We start from the raw sequence: 27,525 nt of genomic DNA, 5'->3' as shown, positions 1-27,525 counted from the left end.
GGCCCAAAACTGGACATAGTACTCCAGATGAGGCCTCACCAATGTCGAATAGAGGGGGACGATCACGTCCCTCGATCTGCTCGCTATGCCCCTATTTATACATCCCAAAATGCCATTGGCTTTCTTGGCAACAAGGGCACACTGCTGACTCATATCCAGCTTCTCGTCCACTGTCACCCCTAGGTCCTTTTCCGCAGAACTGCTGCCTAGCCATTCGGTCCCTAGTCTGTAGCGGTGCATTGGGTTCTTCCGTCCTAAGTGCAGGACTCTGCACTTATCCTTATTGAACCTCATCAGATTTCTTTTGGCCCAATCCTCCAATTTGTCTAGGTCCCTCTGTATCCTATCCCTGCCCTCCAGCGTATCTACTGCTCCTCCCAGTTTAGTATCATCCGCAAATTTGCTGAGAGTGCAATCCACACCATCCTCCAGATCATTTATGAAGATATTGAACAAAACCGGCCCCAGGACCGACCCCTGGGGCACTCCACTTGACACTGGCTGCCAACTAGACATGGAGCCATTGATCGCTACCCGTTGAGCCCGACAATCTAGCCAACATTCTACCCACCTTATAGTGTACATTTAGCTACATACTTTCCTCTCCCCTCCTGTGTAGTATTCCTCCTACTTCCCCCAACAACATCCCATGCCCTTTCTTCACAGTTCCCCCAGTCCCTGATGAGTGATATCCCCTGCTCTTTTTGTTAAATCTCCCCTCTTTTTCCTTAGTTCTGCCAATTTTTAGTTCCCCATCTGATATTTTAAAACCCCTCCGAGCACCAGGTGAATTGCAAAGGGCCCTCTCATCAGGAGAGATTTGGGCTGGCTAATTGGTAAATGACCCCACTGAGGGAGGCCAGATTGCTCTGAATCCTGGCTGCTCGCTCTGTCTCTACTACAGGTTTTAACAAAGTAACAGGCACTTCCTGTCTCTTTCTGAGCTTCCACCAGCCCTGTCAGATCCCCACATCCAGGGCTCTCTAAATAGCCAGCTGCCCCAAACATTTCAATCTGCAAAGCTCTTCCCAAAGAGGAAGGACTCCAACACCTAAATAGGAAATAAACCTCTGAATGGTTTGAGTAACAGCCGTGTTAGTCTGTATTCGCAAAAAGAAAAGGAGTACTTGTGGCACCTTAGAGACTAACCAATTTATTTGAGCATAAGCTTTCGTGAGCTACAGCTCACTCATTTCCCACACTCTCCATCTCCTCTCAGCTTCTGAAGGGCAGGGAGAGATAACATAGGGACTGGTACTCTGGCACCACAACCATGAATGCATTCGAAAAGGAGAGGTGGGCTCCTGTGATAATGGAGACAAAGATACGTATGGCCATAGATACATACACCATATAAATGGGTACCTGTGATGACAGATTGATGGCTCTATATGGTGATAGCTAGCTAGTAAAACTGAGCAACGACTGCAGGAATTCTGATGCCCACTGAAATCGGTGGGATCACTCTTGGAGTAAGATGCTGTTCATTGAAGGTAGGATACAAGACTGTGGCCCCAAGTGTATTTGTTGTGGCTCTGCTGGTGCCTCTTTCATGTTCACTTTTTGCAGAGATTTGTGCAATTGGGATTCACTGGAACAGACATTAATGGAAACCAGATTTTACATTCACCTAAGTATGGTTTGCACACCCATCTAGCCAGGAACAGAACTAATACTGCTCTCCTTGTCTGGCCAGTCATACTGAACCAATGGAGCTTAGAGAGTGAAGTGACAGAATCTCACTGAGAACCATTCACGATGAGCCACAGTAATGTAAAAGAATTCCACAAAACTATCAGTTCTTTAAAAAAACTGAAATCTTGGCTATCCTTTGAGGAGAAAAAAGGATTTAAATTAGTGGGATATATTATTAATCATGATTTATTTGTTCAACTAAGACAGATGTAGACAAATTCCTAAAAGAAAGAAAAGGAAAGAGAGAGAGAGAGGCCAGAGAAAGAAAAGTATAAAAACATAAAGATAAATAGAAACACCCTCCCCGCCACCCCTGGAATAGATAGAAAGATTCCACAGAGACAGAGAAATAAGATTGATCAATTCCTCTGGGAGGGAGGGAGCAAGATAGAAAAGCATAGAGATAGAAAGGCAGAGCTGATGAACGGGGAGAATCTTGTCTCTAGCTGGGTTAGAGCTTCCCACTGCCAAAGCTCTTGCTGTCTCTGGAGTGCCTTGCATGTTTACACCTAGAGATATGCAGCATCCCTCTCTGCAGAAGGAGGTTAAGGGATGCGTATGAACTCTTTCAGGAGCTGACAGGACTAACGGGTGCACAGTGTGTCTAAGAAAAGGCTGGCGCCTCTTGTTGTTCAAACACAAGAGATCCATTTCCTGGACACTACGGTGCTAGTAAGCGATGGTCACATAAACATCACCCTATACCGGAAACCTACTGACCGCTGTACTTACCTACATGCCTCCAGCTTCCATCCAGGACACAACACGATCCATTGTCCACAGCCAAGATCTAAGATACAACTGCATTTGCTCCAGTCCCTCAGACAGAGACAAACACCTACACGATCTCTATCAAGCATTCTTAAAACTACAATACCCACCTGCTGAAGTGAAAAAACAGATTGACAGAGCCAGAAGACTACCCAGAAGTCACCTACTACGGGACAGGCCCAACAAAGAAAATAACAGAACGCCACTAGCCATCACCTTCAGCCCCCAACTAAAACCTCTCCAGCACATCATCAAAGATTTACAACCTCTCCTGAAAAATGATCCCTCACTCTCACAGATCTTGGGAGACAGACCAGTCCTCGCTTACAGACAGCCCCCCAACCTGAAGCAACTAATCTCCAGCATCTACACACCACACAACAAACACACTAACCCAGGAACCTAACCTTGCAACAAACCCCGGTGCCAACTCTGTCCACATATTTATTCTAATGACACCATCATAGGACCTAATCACATTAGCCACACCATCGGGGGCTCGTTCACCTGCACATCTATCAGTGTGATATATGCCATCATGTGCCAGCGATGCCCCTTTGCCATGTACGTTGGCCAACCGGACAGTCTCTACGCAAAAGAATAAATGGACACAAATCTGACATCAGGAATCATAACATTCAAAAACCGGTAGGAGAACACTTCAACCTCTCTGGCCACTTGGTAAAAGATTTAAGGGTGGCAATTTTGCAACAGAAAAGCTTCAAAAACAGACTCCAATGAGAAACTGCTGAGCTTGAATTAATATGCAAACTAGATACCATTAACTTGGGTTTGAATAGAGACTGGGAGTGGCTGAGTCATTACACATTTTGAATCTATTTCCCTAAAGTTTAGTATCCTCACACCTTCTTGTCAACTGTCTAAATGGGCCATCTTGATTATCACTACAAAAGTTTTTTTCTCCTGCTGATAATAGCGCATCTTAACTAATTAGCCTCTCACTGTTTGTATGGCAACTTCCAACTTATCTGTATGTGTGTATATATATCTATATATCTTACTATATGTTCCATTCTATGCATCCGATGAAGTGGGCTGTAGCCCACGAAAGCTTGTGCTCTAATAAATTTGTTAGTCTCTAAGGTGCCACAAGTACTCCTGTTCTTTTTAGCAGGACAATAGGAGCTGTAGGAGACATGATAAGATAATGGGGAGTACCTAGCAAAACTCATCAGGATCTGAGATTCCTTTTGACTTGGATAAATACCCATGTTCAAATCCTTTTCTGAAATGAATCTAAGCTGCAGATGGGGGCCCAAGGTGCAAAATTTGCGTCCATATTTCAAACACTCTAGTAAGTTGGGGTCTCAGCTTTTGGTTTGGCCCATTATAAAGTTTATGGCCTAGACAGAATCTGTGTAGCGTAGGCTGGAGCTGAATGCTGGCCAGGACTTGGAGAAACCCTATGTGCTGACACTTGCCAGCAGTGGCTGGGACCTAGACAGTCAAAGAGAACCCTGGGGTCTGCCTATGACCAGCAACCTCAATAAAGAGTCTCTTTTATAGTCATCACAGCTGAGTACTGTCTCTTCTCTGCTGTGAGGGATGCTACATTTGTTTATCATTGCTTGAACTATATGCTGTATGTCTCTCTTTGAAAATGACATGCATACTTAAATCCTCTATTTATGGACACCTCAGTGACCATCTGGAAAGGTGCAGTTATTGTGCAACAATCTGAAAAATCAAACCCACCAAAATGTAGAAGTGTTTGCAAAAGAAGTATCTGCTGGGGAGTTATTTAAAGTTCTTACAGAAATCTGGAATTTAGTTAATAAGGTATCATTATGCCACATTTCAATAAATCATGGCTATAGTTTGTGTTGCTTAAGAGCTATGTTAATCACAATGATAATGATCTTACATTTATATAGTGGCTTTCATCCACAAGGATCCCAAAGTGCTTTGCAGACTGTATATAGAAATCACTTCTCTCACCTCTGAAATCAGACATGTCTGGGGTGAAATGCAGCAACACTAGAGAACAGCTGACAGAGGAACAACACTATATGTACTTGAAACAACAGAGACATTTTATGACTGGTAGAATGTAATCTCTGAAACTTGAATTTGGTCAGAACACTGATGCTAATGCCCCTGCTCTTCCAAAAAGAGGTGCTATAGATCCTGCCAATGATGTGCAATGACTATTTGAAATAACAGTCCTGGTAAGCCATTTCATTTGAAAGATGGCACCTCCAGCAGAACAGTGTTCCCAGGACCATACTGGAGCACTGGGGTCAATACTGCCCCAGAGAGATCAGTGCCTTTTACTGTCACCTACTCCATTTCTTGCACTGAGCACACTCGAAGCACTGGGACGTAAACACTGAGGCAAAGAAAAGAGCATCCCCTACTGAGTCACCAATGTCACTCTCTGCAGAACTAGTACTGCACTGTAGCATTGGAATCAATACTCTCTCAGTGGTGATAGCATCCCCTACAGAGTTAACCCACACCATTCCCTGCTAAAAGGGCACCCTACTACCAGATTTGGTATGGCTCAGAACAGAGGATACCCTCTGTTGAACCACCGTTATCTCATTCTTCAGCACTTGGGATTTTCCTGAAGATCTCTAATCATCACAGCAGACTTCAATCAGCTTCTGAGACTTCCAACATCACAGCTTCAGTTGCTATGGCTCAGGGGATCTCAAACTGGGGGTCGGGACCCCTGAAGGGGTTGTGAGTTTATTACATGGGGGGGTCATGAGCTGTCAGCCTCCACCCCAAACCCCGCTTTGCCTCCAGCATTTATAATGGTGTTAAATATATAAAAATGTTTTTAATTTATAAGGTGGCGGGGTCGCACTCAGAGGCTTGCTATGTGAAAGGGGTCACCATACAAAAGTTTGCTGTTGTTTCTAAATATCTTGCATTTGTGATGGGGATCCCTTAATACACTGTTACTTGGTAGTATTATTTGATGTTAAACGCAGGGGGAAAAGTAACTGAGTAAACAAGTTCAAATGGGTAAAAAGGCCTTTAGTGAGGATGGCTTTATATGGTGCATGTAGCAAAGTCAGCCTGTTAGTATTCTCTTGCTTGCTTATGTCCACTTTGGACTCAGTAAAAGATGAATGATCTCTGGTAGATGTCAAATTGAGTTTGGATCAGTCAATAATACACATGCTACGTCCTGGTATTTAACAAAAACTCTTAATTTTCTTTAACATGTTAAAGTATTGTATAAACTTATAGTGCGAACAGAAGTTATGGGCTTGATGCAGAAATTACTGGGTGAGATTCTATGGATTGGGTTATACAGGAATTCAGACTCGCTAGATGATCATAATCATGCCTTCTAGCCTTAAAATCTATGGATCCCCTGAGCTTAAAACAGAAAGTTTTCGCTCATCAGTTTTTATACCTCCTCTTCCACTTAGTTATATTTTGATTGGAGTTAAATCGTACTTTAATTTTAAAAAACTACCCACCACGTTCCTTTGATGCTGCATGCAGCTATTGACAAGGATTCTATTGTAAAAGTCCTGATTCAGAGCCAGTTAAGTCAATAAGAAGATTCCCATTGTCTTTTATGGGCTTTGAACTGGGCCCTTGCTTCTCTGCTGATATTGACAAGCAATTTTGCTATTTAGAATATTGATACCAGTTTAATTCAGCTTCTATGGGATTATTTCTGATTTACACAGGTGTGAGTTAGATCAGAATCAGGCTCTAGGCTCTTTAAACAAATCAGTAACACAGAACGCAAAGCAAAAACCTCTCCTTAGACACAGTTGTTTAAAATAAGTCTAGACTACACCATACAAAAAAACATACTGTAGGGAACAATCCTGCCTGAAGATTTATACAGTGGACTGTGGCACCCCCTAATGGTCTGTGACAGAAATCATCCTCAGAAGGAAGAGGTGAATTAAACTCCAAAGCAGGCAAAACTCATCAGGACTGAAACCACTGTGCTTCCGCCGACGTGCATGGGCTGAAATTGTGGAAAAGCAGCATCACTTGCCCCATAACCTCAGCCGTGCAGAACACAACACCATTCACAGCCTCAGAAACAACTCTGACATCGTAATAAAAAAGGCTGACGAAGGTGCTGTCGTCATCATGAATAGGTCGGAATATGAATGAGAGCTGCTGGACAGCTCTCTGACACCACATTCTACAGGCCATTAACCTCTGACCCCACTGAGGACTACCAAAAGAAACTACACCATCTGCTCAAGAAACTCCCTGAAGATGCACAGGAACAAGTCTACACTGACACACCCCTAGAGCTCAGACCAGGAGTATTCTATCTGCTACCCAAAATCCATAAACCTGGGAATCCTGGACGCTGCATCATCTCAGGCATTGGCACCCTAACAGCAGGATTGTCTGGCTATGTAGATTCTCTACTCAGGCCCTACACTCCCAGCACTCCCAGCTACCTTCAAGACACCACTGACTTCCTGAGGAAACTACAGTCCTTTGGTGATCTTCCAGAAAACACCATCCTGGTCACTATGGATGTAGAAGCTCTGTACACCAACATTCCACACAAAGATGGACTACAGGCCATCAGGAATAGTATCTCCGATACTGTCACAGCAAACCTGGTGGCTGACCTTTGTGACTTTGTCCTCACCCACAACTATTTCACATTTGGGGACAATATATACCTTCAAGTCAGCAGCACTGCTATGGGTACCCGCATGGCCCCCCAGTATGCCAACATTTTTATGGCTGACTTAGAACAGCACTTCCTTAGCTCTCGTCCCCTAACACGTCATAAATATAAAGGGAAGGGTAAACACCTTTAAAATCCCTCTTTGCCAGAGGAAAAATCCTTTCACCTGTAAAGGGTTAAGAAGCTAGGATAACCTTGCTGGCACCTGACCAAAATGACCAATGAGGAGACAAGATACTTTCAAAAGCTGGGGGGAGGGAGAAGACAAAGCTCTCTCCATCTGTCTGTGTGATGCTTTTGCCGGGGACAGAACAGGAATGGAGTCTTAGAATTTAGTAAATAATCTAGCTAGATATGCATTAGATTATGATTTCTTTAAATGGCTGAGAAAATAAGCTGTGCTGAATAGAATGGATAGTCCTGTCTGTGTGTCTCTTTGTAACTTAAGGTTTTGCCTAGAGGGATTCTCTATGTTTTGAATAGATAGATAGTAGATAGAATATCCCAGATTGGGCTTCCAGGGGTGTGTCTGTGTGGACAACAGCACCTCCTTTGTCAGCCTTTTTGATTATGATGTCAGAGTTGTTTCTGAGGCTGTGGATGGCATTGTGTTCTGCACGGCTGAGGTTGTGGGGCAAGTGATGCTGCTTTTCCACAATTTCAGCCCATGCACATCGGTGGAAGCACTCTATGTAGAAGTCCAGTCTGCTGTCTCGACCTTCAGGAGGAGTCCACCTAGAATCCTTCTTTTTGTAGTGTTGGTAGGGAGGTCTCTGTGGATTAGTATGTTGTTCAGAGGTGTGTTGGAAATATTCCTTGAGTCGGAGATGTCACTGAGAGTTACCAAAAGAAACTACAGCATTTGCTCAAGAAACTCCCTGAAAAAGCACAAGATCAAATCCGCACAGACACACCCCTGGAACCCCGACCTGGGATATTCTATCTACTCCCCAAGATCCATAAACCTGGAAATCCTGGGTGCCCCATCATCTCAGGCATTGGCACCCTGACAGGAGGATTGTCTGGCTATGTAGACTCCCTCCTCAGGCCCTACGCTACCAGCACTCCCAGCTACCTTCGAGACACCACTGACTTCCTGAGGAAACTACAATCCATCGGTGATCTTCCTGATAACACCATCCTGGCCACTATGGATGTAGAAGCCCTTTACACCAACATTCCACACAAAGATGGACTACAAGCCGTCAAGAACACTATCCCCGATAATGTCACGGTGGCTGAACTTTGTGACTTTGTGAATCTAATGGTGGCTGAACTTTGTGACTTTGTCCTTACCCATAATTATTTTACATTTGGGGACAATGTATACCTTCAGATCAGCGGCACTGCTATGGGTACCCGCATGGCTCCACAGTATGCCAACATTTTTATGGCTGACTTAGAACAACGCTTCCTCAGCTCTCGTCCCCTAACGCCCCTACTCTACTTGCGCTATATTGATGACATCTTCATCATCTGGACCCATGGAAAAGAAGCCCTTGAGGAATTCCACCATGATTTCAACAATTTCCATCCCACCATCAACCTCAGCCTGGTCCAGTCCACACAAGAGATCCACTTCCTGGACACTACAGTGCTAATAAGCGATGGTCACATAAACACCACCCAATACCGGAAACTACTGACCGCTATTCCTACCTACATGCCTCCAGCTTTCACCCTGACCACACCACACGATCCATCGTCTACAGCCAAGCTCTGCGATACAACCGCATTTGCTGCAACCCCTCAGACAGAGACAAACACCTACAAGATCTCTATCAAGCATTCTTACAACTACAATACCCACCTGCAGAAGTGAAGAAATAGATTGATAGAGCCAGAAGAGTTCCCAGAAGTCACCTACTACAGGACAGGCCTAACAAAGAAAATAATAGAACGCCACTAGCCGTCATCTTCAGCCCCCAACTAAAACCCCTCCAACGCATTATCAAGGATCTACAACCTATCCTGAAGGATGATCCAACACTCCCACAAATCTTGGGAGACAGGCCAGTTCTTGCCTGCAGACAGCCCCCCAACCTGAAGCAAATACTCACCAGCAACCACATACCACACAACAGAACCACTAACCCAGGAACCTATCCTTGCAACAAAGCCCGTTGCCAACTGTGCCCACATATCTATTCAGGGGACATCATCACAGGGCCTAATAACATCAGCCCCACTATCAGAGGCTCGTTCACCTGCACGTCTACCAATATGATATATGCCATCATGTGCCAGCAATGCCCCTCTGCCATGTATATTGGTCAAACTGGACAGTCTCTACGTAAAAGAATAAATGGATACAAATCAGATGTCAAGAATTATAACATTCATAAACCAGTCGGAGAACACTTGAATCTCTCTGGTCACGCGATTACAGACATGAAAGTTGCGATATTACAACAGAAAAACTTCAAATCCAGACTCCAGCGAGAGACTGCTGAATTGGAATTCATTTGCAAGTTGGATACAATTAACTTAGGTTACCTTGCATAATGACTTAGCCACTCCCAGTCTCTATTCAAGCCTATTTCTCCTTGTTTTTTCCTACCCCCGCCCCCCGACGTTCTTGTTAAACCCTGGATTTGTGCTGGAAATGGCCCACCTTGATTATCATACACATTGTAAGGAGAGTGATCACTTTACGTAAGCTATTACCAGCAGGAGAGTGGGGTGGGGGGAGAGAAAACATTTTGTAGTGATAATCACCCATTTTTTCATGGTTTGTGTGTATAAAAACGTCTTCTGTACTTTCCACAGTATGCATCCGATGAAGTGAGCTGTAGCTCACGAAAGCTTATGCTCAAATAAATTGATTAGTCTCTAAGGTGCCACAAGTACTCCTTTTCTTTTTGCAAATACAGACTAACATGGCTGTTACTCTGAAACCTATGTATATATATACCTGCTACTGTATTTTCTACTCCATGCATCTGATGAAGTGGGTTCTAGCCCACAAAAGCTTATGCCCAAATAAATTTGTTAGTCTCTAAGGTGCCACAAGGACTCCTTGTTGTTTTTGCTGATACAATCTAACACGTCTACCACTCTGAAACCATTGTGTTCCACCAAACTTAACCTCACAATTTTAAATCATATTTTTGTTAAGTGTTGTTTGTAATAATAACCCATTGAGAATATGACCCTAAAAATCTCTTTTTCTCCATTGTTTTTGTGGGGTTGCTCACAGGTGCAGTGCCATACACACTAGTTTGTTGTTATAGCGTTCCCTTCACTGCTTTGTTATTTTTGAAAGGTCACTCAAAGACTGTCCTGTTTATAATTGTAGGTTGGTTAATGTAGAACTATGCAGGTCAATTTGTTATTAGGGACAGGTCAGTGGTTTGAGCATTGGCCTGCTAAACCTGGGGTTGTGAGTTCAATCCTTGAGGGGGTCATTTAGGGATTTGGGGCAAAACCTGGGGATTGGTCCTGCTTTGAGCAGGGGGTTGGACTAGATGACTTCCTGAGGTTCCTTCCAACCCTGATATTCTATGATTATAAGGTCACTTGTGAACTTTAGGCTATACACACTGGTTTGTTACTGTAGATTTGATTAGTATGCAGCTGAGCACACTGGTTTGTGTTTGTATGGTTGCTCGTGAGTGTGGGACTGTGCATAAATAGTTTGTTATTGGAGGGGTGCTCAGGAGATCTGGATAATTGCCTATATCCCCCCCCCCATTCAGAAAAGTCAGCGTAGATCATAGAAATGTAGGGCTGGAAAGGACCTTGAGATGTCATCAAGTCTGTCCCCCTGTGCTGAGCTGGACCAAGTAAACCAAAACTGTCCCTGACTTTTGTTTATCTAACCTGTTCTTAAAAACCTCTAGTGATGGGGATTCCATGACCTCCCTTGGAAGCCTATTCCAGAATTAACTATCCTTGTATTTATAGTTTTTCCTAATATCTGACATAAATCTCCCTTGCTGCAGATTAAGCCAATTTACTTCTTGTCCTACCTTGAATGGACATGGGTAACAATTGATCACAATCCTCTTTATAACAGCCCTTAACATATTTGAAGACTGTTATCATTTCTCCCCTCAGTCTTTTTTTCTCAAGAGTAAACATGCCCAGTTTTTATAACCTTTCTTCATAAGTCAGGTTTTCTAAACCTTTTATAATTTTTATTGCTCCCTTTTGCACGCTCCAATTTCTCCACATCCTTCCTAAAGCATGACGCTCAGAATTGGACACAGTACTCCAGTTGAGGCCACACCAGTGCTGAATAGAGTGGGATTGGTGTAGTCAGTAGGTGGACTGCGGGCCAAATCCGGACCGCCAGATACTTTGAATGGACCACAAAATCTTTTTATTTAATTATTATTATTTTCATTATTGTTATTATTTTTGTATTATTTTATCTGGAGTCTGGACCTTGACAATATCTTGACCAAGAAATTCGTGACAAAATCTTAGCCTTTTTCATGATCACTTTCACCCAAATTGCCTTTCACTATTCCCAGAGGAATTCTGTGCCACTGAACATGTGCAGAATTTATGTGTGTCCCATCTCCCCCCTTCCCCCCGAAATGACTTCCTGATAGGGAAGCAAAGGGAAGCCACAAGAGCAGTCATGCAACCCTCCCCAGCAGTATGTTTCAGGTGCCCAGGGCAGCTGGCAGAGAGGTAAATCACTGTGGGGCAGGAGGTGGGACTGGGGAAGACCTGGCTGGTGGCTCCTATCCTGCGCCAGGCTCAGCTGCTAGTCCCAGTTGGGCTGGAGAGGATGGGACTTCCTCTTCCCCTGCACAGCATCCAGGGCTGGGTCAGATCCACCCCCAGATTTCTCTCATGGTTGCAGTAAGCTCTGCAAACTCTCCCTCTCCCCCTGCATCCATTGCTCCTCAGCTGCAGCGGGAGGGATTCCTGTACAGGGAGCTTCTCCTCCATCCGCCCAACCCCCATGCGTCCAGACCCCCTCATACCCAGACCCTCCTGCCGAGCCTCACCCCTCCCCCCGCACTCAGAACCCCCCCCCACCGGTGAGCCCCACTCCCCCTGCACCTGGATCACCCTGATGAGCCACGCGGACCTGGACCCACTCCACTGAGCCCCAACCAGCTACACCTGGATCTGCAGCCCACTGAGCCCCATTCCCCCAGCATCTGAACTCCCCACTGAGCCCCCCACACCCAGACCCTCCTGCTGAGCTCTATCCCCCCCCTCACACATCCTACTGCTGAGCCCCAACCACCTTCACCTGGACTCCCCTGCAGACTCCCATTACCGTTGCACCCAGAACCCCCCAACAAGCCCCTGTGCATCCAGATCCCTCAACTCACACCTGGATCCCCCTACATTAAGCCCCTCCATATTTGGAACCTGCCTGCCCACACAGAGGGCCAGGGCCCTGGGGTGTTTCTGGGGCAGGCCGGTCCTTGCGCTGTGTCAGAGTTGGTGATCTCCCACCTCTGTGCAGCCACTGGCCTGTACTCCCCAATACCATGCTAGAGCCTCCACATTTATTTGACAAATAAAATTTGCAGAATTTTAATATTTTTGGTGCAGAATGCCCTCAGGTATACTTCCACCTTCAGATTCACAGCCATTCCTCTCTGTTGGCCAGAATCAAGTCTAAAATGGTTGTCTCCTGGTTACTTCCTCCACTTTCTGAAACAAAAAGATTCCAATAACTTATTGGAAATGTTGTGTTTTGCCCTATTACGTTTCCAAAAGATGTATGAGTAATTAAAGTCCCCCATTACTACTACGAAACATTTAGTCTGAATGACAGTCCAAAACTTTCAGTGGCACAAAACTCTCACCTCCACCCACCTTGTGGTACCACACAGTACTCCATGCCATTGAGTCATGGCCTGAGGGTATAACCTCGTCATACAGTCAAATAGTGTCATGACACAAGGACACTGATGATACCAACAGGCTCAGGTTCTGTCTCAGAGAGACCCCACAAAACAAAGATAGTGAGGGAGTCCCGCAGGCTCATGGGTGGGGGTTTTAAAGGAAGGAGCCGCCCAACAGAGTTAGACTGTGGCAGAACTACAGGTGAAATTTCTACTGCCTGAAAATACAAGGCACTTCCTCTTGTAATCATCAAATTAGCATAAATTCTATTAGCAGTTTCTCAGACAAGACATTTCAAGGTTTCCCCCACTGCAAACAAAAGGGAAGATAATTACTTTGCAATAAAGAGACTGGCAAAAGGGCCTTAGTTGCCAGATATTTTTTCTCCTTTGAAATAACAATGTACATGAAAGGGACCTCCAGCTCCTCTATTCTCATCTTGCAACAATCAATCGTGCTGCTACTGAAAAGGAGAAAAGAAGAGGAATTCTATAAATTCTCCATGGTGTTGGGTGGGGCTGAGCTAACCAGAGCCAGACTGATTAGTAGTCAGAGCCCGTGATGGCTACTGACCTGTCTAGGCAAAACTGTAAGAGTTTTCTGACAGGCTTTGTTCTTCTTGGGCCCCATTGATGACTTCTTGCAATCTTATATGACAATTTTTTAATGAAAGATACATTTGTCCTATCCAGCAGTATCACCACTGACTCTGATATCATTTTGTCTCCTAAACTAATCATGGGTAGACCTGATCAGTACTTGACCAGATGATCTCCAGCTGCTGTAGGAAGCTCCTCCTTGGTCATTCAATACGTGGCACTCTTCACTGTAATTAAGTCAGTACAAACATGGTGCCCTGACAATGGGATAATGTGCTGCTGTAAGTGGTGGATTAGGTGTAAAATCAAGAACATGAGCATTTGTGGCTATCAAAGACCCCATGTCACTATTCACAAGAACAGAAGTATTGTCCCAATATGGGAGTCACTTTCCAATCTGCATAATCATATTCTTCCTCCTTAAGCTCCCTTGAGCTTTGCTATTATTCACTGCCTGTCCTAAACTGTTGCTGCATATTCCACCCCAGACGTGGCTACATTTTGGAAGCAGAGTCTCTTCAGAAATTCATTAGTGAGATGATCTCTATATATAGTCTTCAAAATGCTTTGTGATAGTTCTGGATGAAAGGTGCTATTGAGAAGCATAGAGCAATATTATACAATAACTCAAAGTGCTGTCAGAAATAGTGGAAAGTATCTCCAAATGGTTATAATTAATTCCTGAGATTAAAATTCCATACAGGACCAAGTCTTATTTTCCAGAACTAGAACTGGCTGGCCAGAATTAAGCTAGGTTGTCCAGGACTGGGTGTTGTGGTCCTTAACTAAGTTATACCTTCAGTCCCCCTACTCTGTACTGGTTTCAGAGTAGCAGCCGTGTTAGTCTGTATCCGCAAAAAGAACAGGAGTACTTGTGGCACCTTAGAGACTAACAAATTTATTAGAGCACAAGCTTTCGTGGGCTACAGCCCACTTCATCGGATGCATAGAATGGAACATATAGTAAGATATATAGATACATATACACACATACAGATAAGTTGGAAGTTGCCATACAAACAGTGAGAGGCTAATTAGTTAAGATGCGCTATTATCAGCAGGAGAAAAAAACTTTTGTAGTGATAATCAAGATGGCCCATTTAGACAGTTGACAAGAAGGTGTGAGGATACTTAACTTTAGGGAAATAGATTCAAAATGTGTAATGACCCAGCCACTCCCAGTCTCTATTCAAACCCAAGTTAATGGTATCTAGTTTGCATATTAATTCAAGCTCAGCAGTTTCTCATTGGAGTCTGTTTTTGAAGCTTTTCTGTTGCAAAATTGCCACCCTTAAATCTTTTACCAAGTGGCCAGAGAGGTTGAAGTGTTCTCCTACCGGTTTTTGAATGTTATGATTCCTGATGTCAGATTTGTGTCCATTTATTCTTTTGCGTAGAGACTGTCCGGTTGGCCAACGTACATGGCAAAGGGGCATCGCTGGCACATGATGGCATATATCACACTGGTAGATGTGCAGGTGAACGAGCCCCTGATGGCGTGGCTAATGTGATTAGGTCCTATGATGGTGTCATTAGAATAAATATGTGGACAGAGTTGGCATTGGGCTTTGTTGCAAGGATAGATTCCTGGGTTAGTGTTTTTGTTGTGTGGTGTGTAGTTGCTGGAGAGTAGTTGCTTCAGGTTGGGGGGCTGTCTGTAAGCGAGGACTGGTCTGTCTCCCAAGATCTGTGAGAGTGAGGGATCATTTTTCAGGAGAGGTTGTAAATCTTTGATGATGCGCTGGAGAGGTTTTAGTTGGGGGCTGAAGGTGATGGCTAGTGGCGTTCTGTTATTTTCTTTGTTGGGCCTGTCCTGTAGTAGGTGACTTCTGGGTAGTCTTCTGGCTCTGTCAATCTGTTTTTTCACTTCAGCAGGTGGGTATTGTAGTTTTAAGAATGCTTGATAGAGATCGTGTAGGTGTTTTTCTCTGTCTGAGGGATTGGAGCAAATGCGGTTGTATCTTAGAGCTTGGCTGTGGACAATGGATCGTGTTGTGTGCTGGATGGAAGCTGGAGGCATGTAGGTAAGTATAGTGGTTAGTAGGTTTCCGGTATAGGGTGGGGTTTCTGTGACCATCGTTTATTAGTACAGTAGTGTCCAGTAAATGGACCGCTTGTGTGGATTGGTCTAGGCTGAGGTTGATGGTGGGATGGAAGTTGTTGAAATCATGGTGGAATTCCTCAAGGGCTTCTTTTCCATGGGTCCAGATGATGAAGAGGTCATCAGTGTAGTGCAAGTAGAGTAGGGGTGTTAGGGGACGAGAGCTAAGGAAGTGTTGTTCTAAGTCAGCCATAAAAATGTTGGCATACTGTGGGGCCATGCGGGTACCCATAGCAGTGCCGCTGATCTGAAGGTATACATTGTCCCCAAATGTGAAATAGTTATGGGTGAGGACAAAGTCACCAAGTTCAGCCACCAGGTTAGCCGTGACATTATCGGGGATACTGTTCCTGATAGCTTGTAGTTCATCTTTGTGTGGAATGTTGGTGTAGAGGGCTTCTACATCCATAGTGGCCAGGATGGTGTTTTCTGGAAGATCACTGATGGATTGTAGTTTCCTCAGGAAGCCAGTGGTGTCTCAAAGATAGCTGGGAATGCTTCTAGCGTGGGGCCTGAGGAGAGAGTCCACATAGCCAGACAATCCTGCTGTCAGGGTGCCAATGCCTACTCCGTAATGTGTCACTGTAACTCTCTGTGCTAGAATATTATCACAGAAGGAAGCTTTCATTGCAGACAGTGCTATTTACATAACATTGGACATAATTCCTAAAGATACAGATTTGCTTAAAGTCACACAATGAATCTGTGGTATGGCTGTGAACAGAAACTCTCTCCTGAGTCCTGGTCCAATGCCTTAACCACAAGACTGTCCTTTATCAGATGAGAGTTGAGACGAGAGACAATGTGGCACAAAGATACAAGGCTGATCTAGACAGTGGGAGCTGAAGAGGAGAAGGCTCTTGTGCTGTAGTGGAGAGATTTGTGGATGGAGTAGAGAAGAGGTGAAGAACCAGAGAGAGAGAGAGAGAGAGAGAGAGAGAAGGTCTATGAATTACATTGCAGCAAGATTTTGGAAGGTTTCAAAAGCATGAACAGCATTTTGAGCTAAATCCACAAAGGGAATGCCGAACTTTTAGGTGTCTGCCAGCCAGTGGAATCCTCAGCCCTGAGTTAAGTGGCAGTATAAAATGCTGGGGCACCTATCCCCATAACCATGAACCTGCTCCTGGAATTAGGTGCCTAAGACAGGTTAGGCCAGTCCTTTCTCACAAATATTTATTTATACAAAGTGGAACAGTTCCAACAGGAGAGGACTGAGAGAGATCCATGTGAGCATAGCTAATAGCCTAGGGATTAGGGCACATACCTGTGATATGGGAGACCCAAGATCAGTGCCCTGCCCTAAATCAGAAAATAGGTCTCGCACCTCCCAGGTGAATGTCCTAAATTCTATCAAGTATTCTGGGACACACATTGACACACCCAGTCCAGAAAATTCCTGATCTGGTTGGATGCACGGGCTCCCTCCCTGACCTGATCTTTTGTGCAAGTCTTTATCTGGTTGGTGTACTCTGAGAAGGCCTACCAGATTGAGCCCTGCAGTCAAGATAGGTGGAGGAATGCCTAGTTTGTGAATCCAACAAGGATTTAGGTGTGAGCTAGGACACTGAGCAGTTCCACAGCATCAGGATTTAGGTGGTTTTGGGAATGTCCATCAACTGGAACTTAGGTGCCTACAGAGATAGGGAGGAGCTGAGCAGGGGTTCTGAGGATCTCAGTAGCACCTAAATGATGGGCTTAGGTGCCTGAATCCCTTTGTGGATCTATCCCTGTGCGACTCAAAGCTTTGGGTGTGGAGTGGCAGGTTACCTTTTCATTCCTCCAAAGTGCCAGACTCTGCCTCAAATCTGGTTCAATGGCTCCCTGAGAAGGACTCGAAAAAATTACATATGAAGACAGATGGAAGAAAACTAATTTGTGTAACATTGAAAAACATTACGCAAGAGATGAATATGGTCACTCTTTACAACCACCTAAAGGACAGTAATATCAAGGAAGAGAGAGAAATTACTTACAACTGAGACTAATAAAAAGGCATAGAATAATGGGCTACAATTTAAAAGAGATTTCAGTTTGTTACAAGAGAAAAAAACCTTTGATTCCTCTAAAGTAGTGTTTCCCAAACTTGTTCTGCTGCTTGTGCAGGGAAAGCCCCTGCCGGGCCGGGCCGGTTTGTTTACCTGTTTGCTGCTCCAGGCCAATGGGAGCTGCTGGAAGTGGCGGCCAGTACGTCCCTCGGCCCACACCTCTTCCAGCAGCTCCCATTGGCCTGGAGATGCGAATTGCGGCCACTGGGAGCCACGATCGGCCGAACCTGTGGACATGGCAGGTAAATAAACCGGCCTGGCCCAGCAGGGGCTTTCCCTGCACAAGCGGCGGAACAAGTTTGGGAACCACTGCTCTAAAGTATACCCTGAGAGTGGCACAACTTGCCTAGAGGTAATTATGGTCTAGCCATTAGGGGCACCCTTGGCAAGGTGAGATTAATGCAGTGCAGACAGGAGCTGCATAGGGTCCAAGACATGAATCAAAACCCTAGAACTAAGCCCTGCTGGAAATCTGGCTAGCTGGAAACTGTGTTGGATGGTCTTGTATTTAAAATAAATGACAAATTAAGAGAGATCTTAGAATCATAGAATCATAGACTATCAGGGTTGGAAGGGACCTCAGGAGGTCATCTAGTCCAACCCCCTGCTCAAAGCAGGACCGATCCCCAATTAAATCATCCCAGCCAGGGCTTTGTCAAGACTGACCTTAAAAACTTCTAAGGAAGGAGATTCTACCACCTCCCTAGGTAACGCATTCCAGTGTTTCACCACCCTCCTAGTGAAAAAGTTTTTCTTAATATCCAACCTAAACCTCCCCCACTGCAACTTGAGACCATTACTCCTTGTCCTGTCCTCTTCTACCACTGAGAATAGTCTAGAACCATCCTCTCTGGAACCACCTCTCAGGTAGTTGAAAGCAGCTATCAAATCCCCCCTCATTCTTCTCTTCTGCAGACTAAACAATCCCAGTTCCCTCAGCCTCTCCTCATAAGTCATGTGTACCAGACCTCTAATCATTTTTGTTGCCTTTTGCTAGACTCTCTCCCATTTATCCACATCCTTCTTGTAGTGTGGGGCCCAAAACTGGACATAGTACTCCAGATGAGGCCTCACCAATGTCGAATAGAGGGGGACGATCACGTCCCTCGATCTGCTCGCTATGCCCCTACTTATACATCCCAAAATGCCATTGGCCTTCTTGACAACAAGGGCACACTCTTGACTCATATCCAGCTTCTCGTCCACTGTCACCCCTAGGTCCTTTTCCGCAGAACTGCTGCCTAGCCATTCGGTCCCTAGTCTGTAGCGGTGCATTGGAGTCTTCCGTCCTAAGTGCAGGACCCTGCACTTATCCTTGTTGAACCTCATCAGATTTCTTTTGGCCCAATCCTCGAATTGTCTAGGTCCCTCTGTATCCTATCCCTGCCCTCCAGCGTATCTACCACTCCTCCTAGTTTAGTATCATCCGCAAATTTGCTGAGAGTGCAATCCACACCATCCTCCAGATCATTTATGAAGATATTGAACAAAACCGGCCCCAGGACCGACCCTGGGGGCACTCCACTTGATACTGGCTGCCAACTAGATATGGAGCCATTGATCACTACCCGTTGAGCCCGACAATCTAGCCAACTTTCTACCCACCTTGTAGTGCATTCATCCAGCCCATACTTCTTTAACTTGCTGGCAAGAATACTGTGGGAGACCATGTCAAAAGCTTTGCTAAAGTCAAGAAATAATACATCCACTGCTTTCCCTTCATCCACAGAACCAGTAATCTCATCATAGATGAGTAATCATGTAATTATGTAACCAGTAATCTCATCATAGATGCGGGTTCTATTCTTGGCTTCATTTCCTGTGTGATCTTAACCAAGTTACTTCAATTTAGCCCTCTGTAAAAGGGGTTTATCATACTCGCTAACTTCACAGGAGTGATTGTGATGCTTCATTCATTAATATTTGTAAAATGATTTGAGTTCCTTGGGTGATTGGTGCTACAGAAGGGCAAAATGTTGTTATTGATCCCATACTTGGTTTAAAGGCCTGTGTAGATGGGGCTTTAGGATGATTTTGTGGTTAAACCACAGGACCACATGCTGGGACAGCTAGTTTCTATTTCTGGTTCTGCCATTGACTCACAGTGTGACTTTGGGCAAGTAATTGCCCTTCTGTGCCTCGGTTTCCCTATAGAATATGGATAATTTTGACCTACTTTCATGGGGAGTGAAGTAATGAAGCTTTATTAATTAATATTTGTAAATGGCTTTGAGGTTCTCAGGTGGAAAATACTATAGAAGTGCAAAATAGTAAATTATTATTATTAAGCTAGACAAGGCTCTGTAACCTACGAGACACAGGTTTTTGTGAAACAGACTCTATTATACACAGTAATATACTTTATGAACTTGCTTCTCCACTTAGTAATTTTGAGCATTTAGTTCTGCTTTATCATTGCTAATATCCATCCTTCAGTTACCCACTGTTTTGTTTCAGCGTTAAGAGATTAAAATGCATGATTATTTTATGGTTATGTGACTTGTTTTGTGTAATTGTTGGTTTTTATTTGTTTTTATTTTAACGTGGTGCACATTGTTAAATGTCTCAGAATGGATCACACACGTAGGATGTGAAACGTGCTCTTGCTTTTTAGAGCAGAAGGGACGGATCTTAAACTGTTTTTCAGATCAAGGTTTAAGGGGAAAATCTCTTGAGGTATCATTGTTCCAAACTGGGAGCCCTTAAATGGCCTAATTTGTATGTTAAAGGACTCTGGGAGGCAGTTTTATCTAGTGATTAAAATAATAGACTCAACAGATGGAAAAGAATTTTAGATTATCCAGTTTACCTCCCTGAAAGCTGAGGTGCTGGGTGAGAGTCAGGACTCTTGGGTTCTATTCCTGATTTACTGTGTCCTCTTCTGCTCAGCTTTCCCTCAATAATTTCTTCACAATCAAAGACACACAACCTACTTACACACACAAACCAACCTATAAACTAGTCAAGCTATTTCTTTGACAAGCTGAGAAGGGAAAAGAGATTTCTACTGTTATTTTTAACTAACTGGGAGAATCTTAGATGCTAATTTGATGTGGGCCTTATAATAAGTATCTAAAAAGACAGATAGACCTTCAGCAAGTTACTTCACCTGTATCTCTCATTTTCTCCATCTATAAAATGGGGCTAATCTAACCTAAACTAAGTGTATATCTAATCTGAATTAATCTATCTAATTTATCTACTTTGTTTTATATAGGTTTCAGAGTAGCAGCCGTGTTAGTCTGTATCCGTAAAAAGAAAAGGAGTACTTGTGGCACTGTAACAAGAGTGATCAGGAAACGTGAGCTATTACCAGCAGGACTCCCCACTATATTTTCCACAGTATGCATCCGATGAAGTGAGCTGTAGCTCACGAAAGCTCATGCTCAAATAAATTTGTTAGTCTCTAAGGTGCCACAAGTATTCCTTTTTGTTTTATATAGTGCTTGCTCCTGTGTTATCTAAATGCTGATTAAGAAGGTTAACATTTTCAAAAGTGGACGCTGATTTTGAGTGCCTCAACTAGAGTCAGACCCAGCTCCTACTGAAGTAAATGGAAATACTCCCATTGACTTCACTAGGAGTTGTCAGGCCCAATTTGAGCCACTTTAGGCCATATTTTCAGAGGTCCTGACACCTGAGTTCCTATTGACTTCAGCTAGAGCAGTGGGTGACTAGGTCTTCTGAAAACCAAGCCCAAAATGTCTCAAATGGGGCACCCAAAAATTAAGGCACTCATACTTGGTGGCTACTTTTCAAAATGTTGATCTAAATATCTGTGAGGCACTTGGAGGTTATCAGATGAAAAAGACAGTATTATCATCCTCAGAGCCAATGAATCTTGTGTTCTTTTCCTGACTCAGAAGGTGCCAGAATTTGTGACCTCACAAGCAGGTAAAATATCACACTGTTCCTGTTCAGGTTAATGAGCATTTGTCCTATCACAGTGCATTTTTTCTCTTTACTATCCCATATCACTATTTTCATTGCTTTAGACTCATTATAAAGTGAGGTATTAGAACAGTTTTACCAGGAAGAATGGACTTTTTTATACACACCGGTAAAATACAGTATCAACACTCAGAATTATTACTTAGGACATTAGAGAGACAAGGTGGGTGAGGTAATATCTTTTATTATGGGATCAATCTATTTGTGGAAGAAAGCTTCCACAGAGGACTTCGGCATGTCTCAGAGAATTTTTACACTGCTCAGCAGTGCAGACTACTGGGGTGTGAATAGCAGTGTGTGCCAAAGTGCTGCGCTGTAGCTCCCCTGTGTGAATGGTGTAAGCATGAACTAAACAGTTCCTAGTTTGCATTAACTTAGGCCCCTGCAAACAGGATTACATTAGTCCAAAGTAGGAACCTTTTAGGGTATGTCTACACTACGAAATTAGGTCGAATTTATAGAAGTCGTTTTTTTAGAAATTGTTTTTATATATTCGATTGTGTGTGTCCCCACAGAAAATGCTCTAAGTGCATTAAGTGCATTAATTTGGCGCAGTGCTTCCACCGTACCGAGGCAAGCATCGACTTCCTGAGTGTTGCACTGTGGGTAGCTATCCCACAGTTCCCGCAGTCTCCACTGCCCATTGGAATTCTGGGTTGAGATCCCAGTGCCTGATAGGGTAAAAAACATTGTCGCGGGTGGTTCTGGGTACATGTAATCAGGCCCTCCCTCCCGCTGTGAAAGCAACGGCAGACAATCGTTTTGCGCCTTTTTTCCTGAGTTACCTGTGCATATGCCATACCACGGCAAGCATGGAGCCCGCTCAGCTCATGGTCACCGTATGTCTCCTGGGTGCTTGCAGACACGGTACTGCATTGCTACACAGCAGCAGCAACCCATTGCCTTGTGGCAGCAGACGGTGCAATAGGACTGGTAGCCGTCATCGTCGTGTCCGAGGTGCTCCTGGTCGCCTCTGTGAGGTCTGTGGGCAGACATGGGTGCAGGGACTAAATTAGGAGTGACTCGATCAGGTCATTCTCTTTAGTCCTGCAGTCAGTCCTATTGAACCATCTTCTGCCGAGCAGCCATGAGATGTGGATGGCTTGCAGTCCTGCACCGTCTGCTGCCAGCCAAAGATGTAAAAGATAGATGGAGTGGATCAAAACAAGAAATAGACTAGATTTGATTTGTACTCATTTGTTCCCCCCTCCTGCCCCCCCATCTAGGGGACTCGTTCCTCTAGGTCACACTGCAGTCACTCACAGAGAAGGTGCAGCGAGGTAAATCTAGCCATGTATCAATCAGAGGCCAGACAAACCTGCTTGTTCCAATAAGAACAATTACTTAGGTGCACCATTTCTTATTGGAACCCTCCGTGAAGTCCTGCCTGAAATACTCCTTGATGTAAAGCCACCCCCTTTGTTGATTTTAATTCTCTGTAAGCCAACCCTGTAAGCCATGTCGTCAGTCGCCCCTCCCTCCGTCAGAGCAACAGCAGACAATCGTTCCGCGCCTTTTTTCGGTGCGGATACCATACCACGGCAAGCATGGAGCCCGCTCAGCTCACTTTGGCAATTAGGAGCACATTAAACACCATACGCATTATCCAGCAGTATATGCAGCACCAGAACCTGGCAAAGCGATACCGGACGAGTAGGCGATGTCAGCGTGGTGACATGAGTGATGAGGACATGGACACAGACTTCTCTGAAAGCATGGGCCCTGCCAATGCAGGCATCATGGTGCTAATGGGGCAGGTTCATGCGGTGGAACGCCGATTCTGGGCTTGGGAAACAAGCACAGACTGGTGGGACCGCATAGTGTTGCAGGTCTGGGACGATTCCCAGTGGCTGCGAAACTTTCGCATGCGTAAGGGCACTTTCATGGAACTTTGTAACTTGCTTTCCCCTGCCCTGAAGTGCATAAATACCAGGATGAGAGCAGCCCTCACAGTTGAGAAGCGAGTGGTAATTGCCCTGTGAAAGCTTGCAACGCCGGACAGCTACAGGTCAGTTGGGAATCAAATTGGAGTGGGCAAATCTACTGTGGGGGCTGCTGTGATGCAAGTAGCCCACGCAATCAAAGATCTGCTGATATCAAGGGTAGTGACCCTGGGAAATGTGCAGGTCATAGTGGATGGCTTTGCTGCAATGGGATTCCCTAACTGTGGTGGGGCCATGGACGGAACCCATATCCCTATCTTGGCACCGGAGCACCAAGCCGCCGAGTACATAAACCGCAAGGGGTACTTTTCAATAGTGCTGCAAGCTCTGGTGGATCACAAGGGACATTTCACCAACATCAACGTGGGATGGCCGGGAAAGGTACATGACGCTCGCATCTTCAGGAACTCTGGTCTGTTTCAAAAGCTGCAGGAAGGGACTTTATTCCCAGACCAGAAAATAACTGTTGGGGATGTTGAAATGCCTGTAGTTATCCTTGGGGACCCAGCCTACCCCTTAATGCCATGGCTCATGAAGCCGTACACAGGCAGCCTGGACAGCAGTCAGGAGCTGTTCAACTACAGGCTGAGCAAGTGCAGAATGGTGGTAGAATGTGCATTTGGACGTTTAAAGGCGCGCTGGCGCAGTTTACTGACTCAGTTAGACCTCAGCGAAACCAATATTCTCACTGTTATTACTGCTTGCTGTGCACTCCACAATATCTGTGAGAGTAAGAGGGAGACGTTTATGGTGGGGTGGGAGGTTGAGGCAAATCGCCTGGCCGCTGGTTACACACAGCCAGACACCAGGGTGGTTAGAAGAGCACAGGAGGGCACGGTGCACATCAGAGAAGCTTTGAAAACCAGTTTCATGACTGGACAGGCTACGGTGTGAAAGTTCTGTTTGTTTCTCCTTGATGAAACCAGCTAACCATCCTCCCCTCCTCCTTCGATCACTGCTTGCAGAGGCAATAAAGTCATTGTTGCTTCACATTCATGCATTCTTTATTCAATCATCACATAAATAGGGAGATGACTACCAAGGTAGACCAGGAGGGGTGGTGGAGGAGGGAAGGACAATGCCACACAGCACTTAAAAAGTTTACAACTTTAAAACTTATTGAATGCCAGCCTTCTGTTTTTCAGGCAATCCTCTGTGGTGGAGTGGCTGGTTGGCCAGAGGCCCCCCCACCGTGTTCTTGGGCGTCTGGGTGAGGAGGCAATGGAACTTGAGGAGGAGGGTGGTTGGTTACACAGGGGCTGTAGCGGACGTCTGTGCTCCAGCTGCCTTTGCTGCAGCTCAACCGTACACTGGAGCATATTGGTTTGATCCTCCAGCAGCCTCAGCATTGAATCCTGCCTCCTCTCATCACACTGCCACCACATTTGAGCTTCAGCCCTGTCTTCAGCCTGCCACTTACTCTCTTCAGCCTGCCACTTACTCTCTTCAGCCCGCCACCTCTCCTCCCGGTCGTTTTGTGCTTTCCTGCACTCTGACATTGTCTGCCTCCACGCATTCATCTGTGCTCTGTCAGTGTGGGCGGACAGCATGAGCTCAGAGAACATTTCATCATGAGTGCGTTTTTTTCTCTTTCTAATCTTCACTAGCCTCTGGGAAGGAGAAGATCCTGTGATCATTGAAACGCATGCAGCTGGTGGAGAAAAAAAAAGAGACAGTGGTATTTAAAAAGACACATTTTATAGAACAATGGGTACACTCTTTCACGGTAAACCTTGCTGTTAACATTACATATATACCACATGTGCTTTCGTTACAAGGTCGCATTTTGCCTCCCCCCACCGTGTGGCTAACCCCTCCCTCCTTCCCCCTCCCCGTGGCTAACAGCGGGGAACATTTCTGTTCAGCCACAGGCAAACAGACCAGCAGGAACGGGCACCTCTGAGTGTCCCCTGAAGAAAAGCACCCTATTTCAACCAGGTGACCATGAATGATATCACTCTCCTGAGGATAACACAGAGAGATAAAGAATGGATGTTGTTTGAACACCAGGAAACATACACTGCAATGCTTTGTTGTACAATGATTCCCGAATACGTGCTACTTGCCTGGAGTGGTAAAGTGTCCTACAATGGAGGATGCAATAAGGCTGCCCTCCCCAGAAACCTTTTTCAAAGGCTTTGGGAGTACATCCAGGAGAGCCGCGAATGCCAGGGCAAATTAATCATTACACATGCTTGCTTTTAAACCATGTATAGTATTTTAAAAGGTACACTCACCAGAGGTCCCTCCTCCGCCTGCCGGGTCCGGGAGGCAGGCTTGGGTGGGTTCGGGGGGTACTGGCTCCAGGTCCAGGGTGAGAAACAGTTCCTGGCTGTCGGGAAAACCGGTTTCTCTGCGTGCTTGCTGTGAGCTATCTACAATCTCATCATCATCATCTTCCTCGTCCCCAAAACCTGCTTCCGTGTTGCCTCCATCTCCATTAAAGAAGTCATAGAATCATAGAATCATAGAATATCAGGGTTGGAAGGGACCTCAGGAGGTCATCTAGTCCAACCCCCTGCTCAAAAGCAGGACCCATACCCAATTAAATCATCCCAGCCAGGGCTTTGTCAAGCCTGACCTTAAAAACTTCTAAGGAAGGAGATTCCACCACCTGCCTAAGCAAACAACACAGCTGGGGTAGTGGTGGCTGAACCTCCTAAAATGGTATGCAGCTCATCATAGAAGCAGCACGTTTGGGGCTCTGACCCGGAGCGGCCGTTCTCCTCTCTGGTTTTCTGGTAGGCTTGCCTCAGCTCCTTAAGTTTCACGCGGCACTGCTTCAGGTCCCTGTAATAGCCTCTGTCCTTCATGCCCTGGGAGATTTTGACAAATGTTTTGGCATTTTGAAAACTGGAACGGAGTTCTGATAGCACGGATTCCTCTCCCCATACAGCGATCAGATCCTGTACCTCCCGTTCAGTCCATGCTGGAGCTCTTTTGCGATTCTGGGACTCCATCATGCTCACCTCTGCTGATGAGCTCTGCATGGTCACCTGCAGCTTGCCATGCTGGCCAAACAGGAAATTGAAATTCAAAGTTCGCGGGCCTTTTCCTGTCTACCTGGCAGTGCATCTGAGTTGAGAGTGCTCTCCAGAGCGGTCACAATGGAGCACTCTGGGATAGCTCCTGGAGGCCAATGCCATCTAATTGTGTCCACAGTACCCCAAATTCGACCTGGCAAGGCCGATTTAAGCGCTAATCCACTTGTCAGGGGTGGAGTAAGGAAATCGATTTTAAGAGCCCTTTAAGTAAAAAAAAAGGGTTTCATCGTGTGGACGGGTGCAGGTTGACATCGATTTAACGCTGCTAAATTCGACCTAAACTCCTAGTGTAGACCAGGGCTTAGTTTGCACCTGCAGTGTCCACATGGGGGTGTTACAGCACAGCACTCTGGTGCACCCTGCTATATACCCTGTAGCCTGAACTGCAGGGGCGACTAGGCGTGCCTGGTTTATAGAGCACCTTTTGCAAGCCTTAGAGCATTCTGTGGAATTCCAGTATACAAACATAGATTGTAAGGATACCTTCTCATTACCCACGACTGAAATGCAGACACTGCTGTTTCACTCTCATAGAGTAACATTGTAAGGCTGGATCCTGCAAACATGCACATGCTTAACGTTACCACCACAAAGAGTTCCATTCACTTCAGTGGAAGTACTGATGGGAGTACTCCATGCATCTGAAGAAGTGGGTTTTTTACCCACGAAAGCTTATGCCCAAATAAATCCGTTAGTCTTTAAGGTGCCACCAGACTCCTCGTTGTTTTTGTGGATACAGACTAATATGGCTACCCCTCTGATAGATGGTAGCTATGGTAATACAAACAAATAATAATAATAGTAAAGTTAAGCATCTGTGTGTTTACAGAATTGGATCCTAAGATTGTAAACTAATTGGCGCAGGGTCTGTCTTTCACCATATGTCTGTACAACAGCTG

The sequence above is a fragment of the Lepidochelys olivacea genome (assembly GCF_965140295.1).
Source record: "Lepidochelys olivacea isolate rLepOli2 genome assembly, chromosome: 20".
NCBI classification, from domain to species: Eukaryota; Metazoa; Chordata; order Testudines; family Cheloniidae; genus Lepidochelys; species Lepidochelys olivacea.
Note: the sequence above shows the minus strand (reverse complement) of the source record.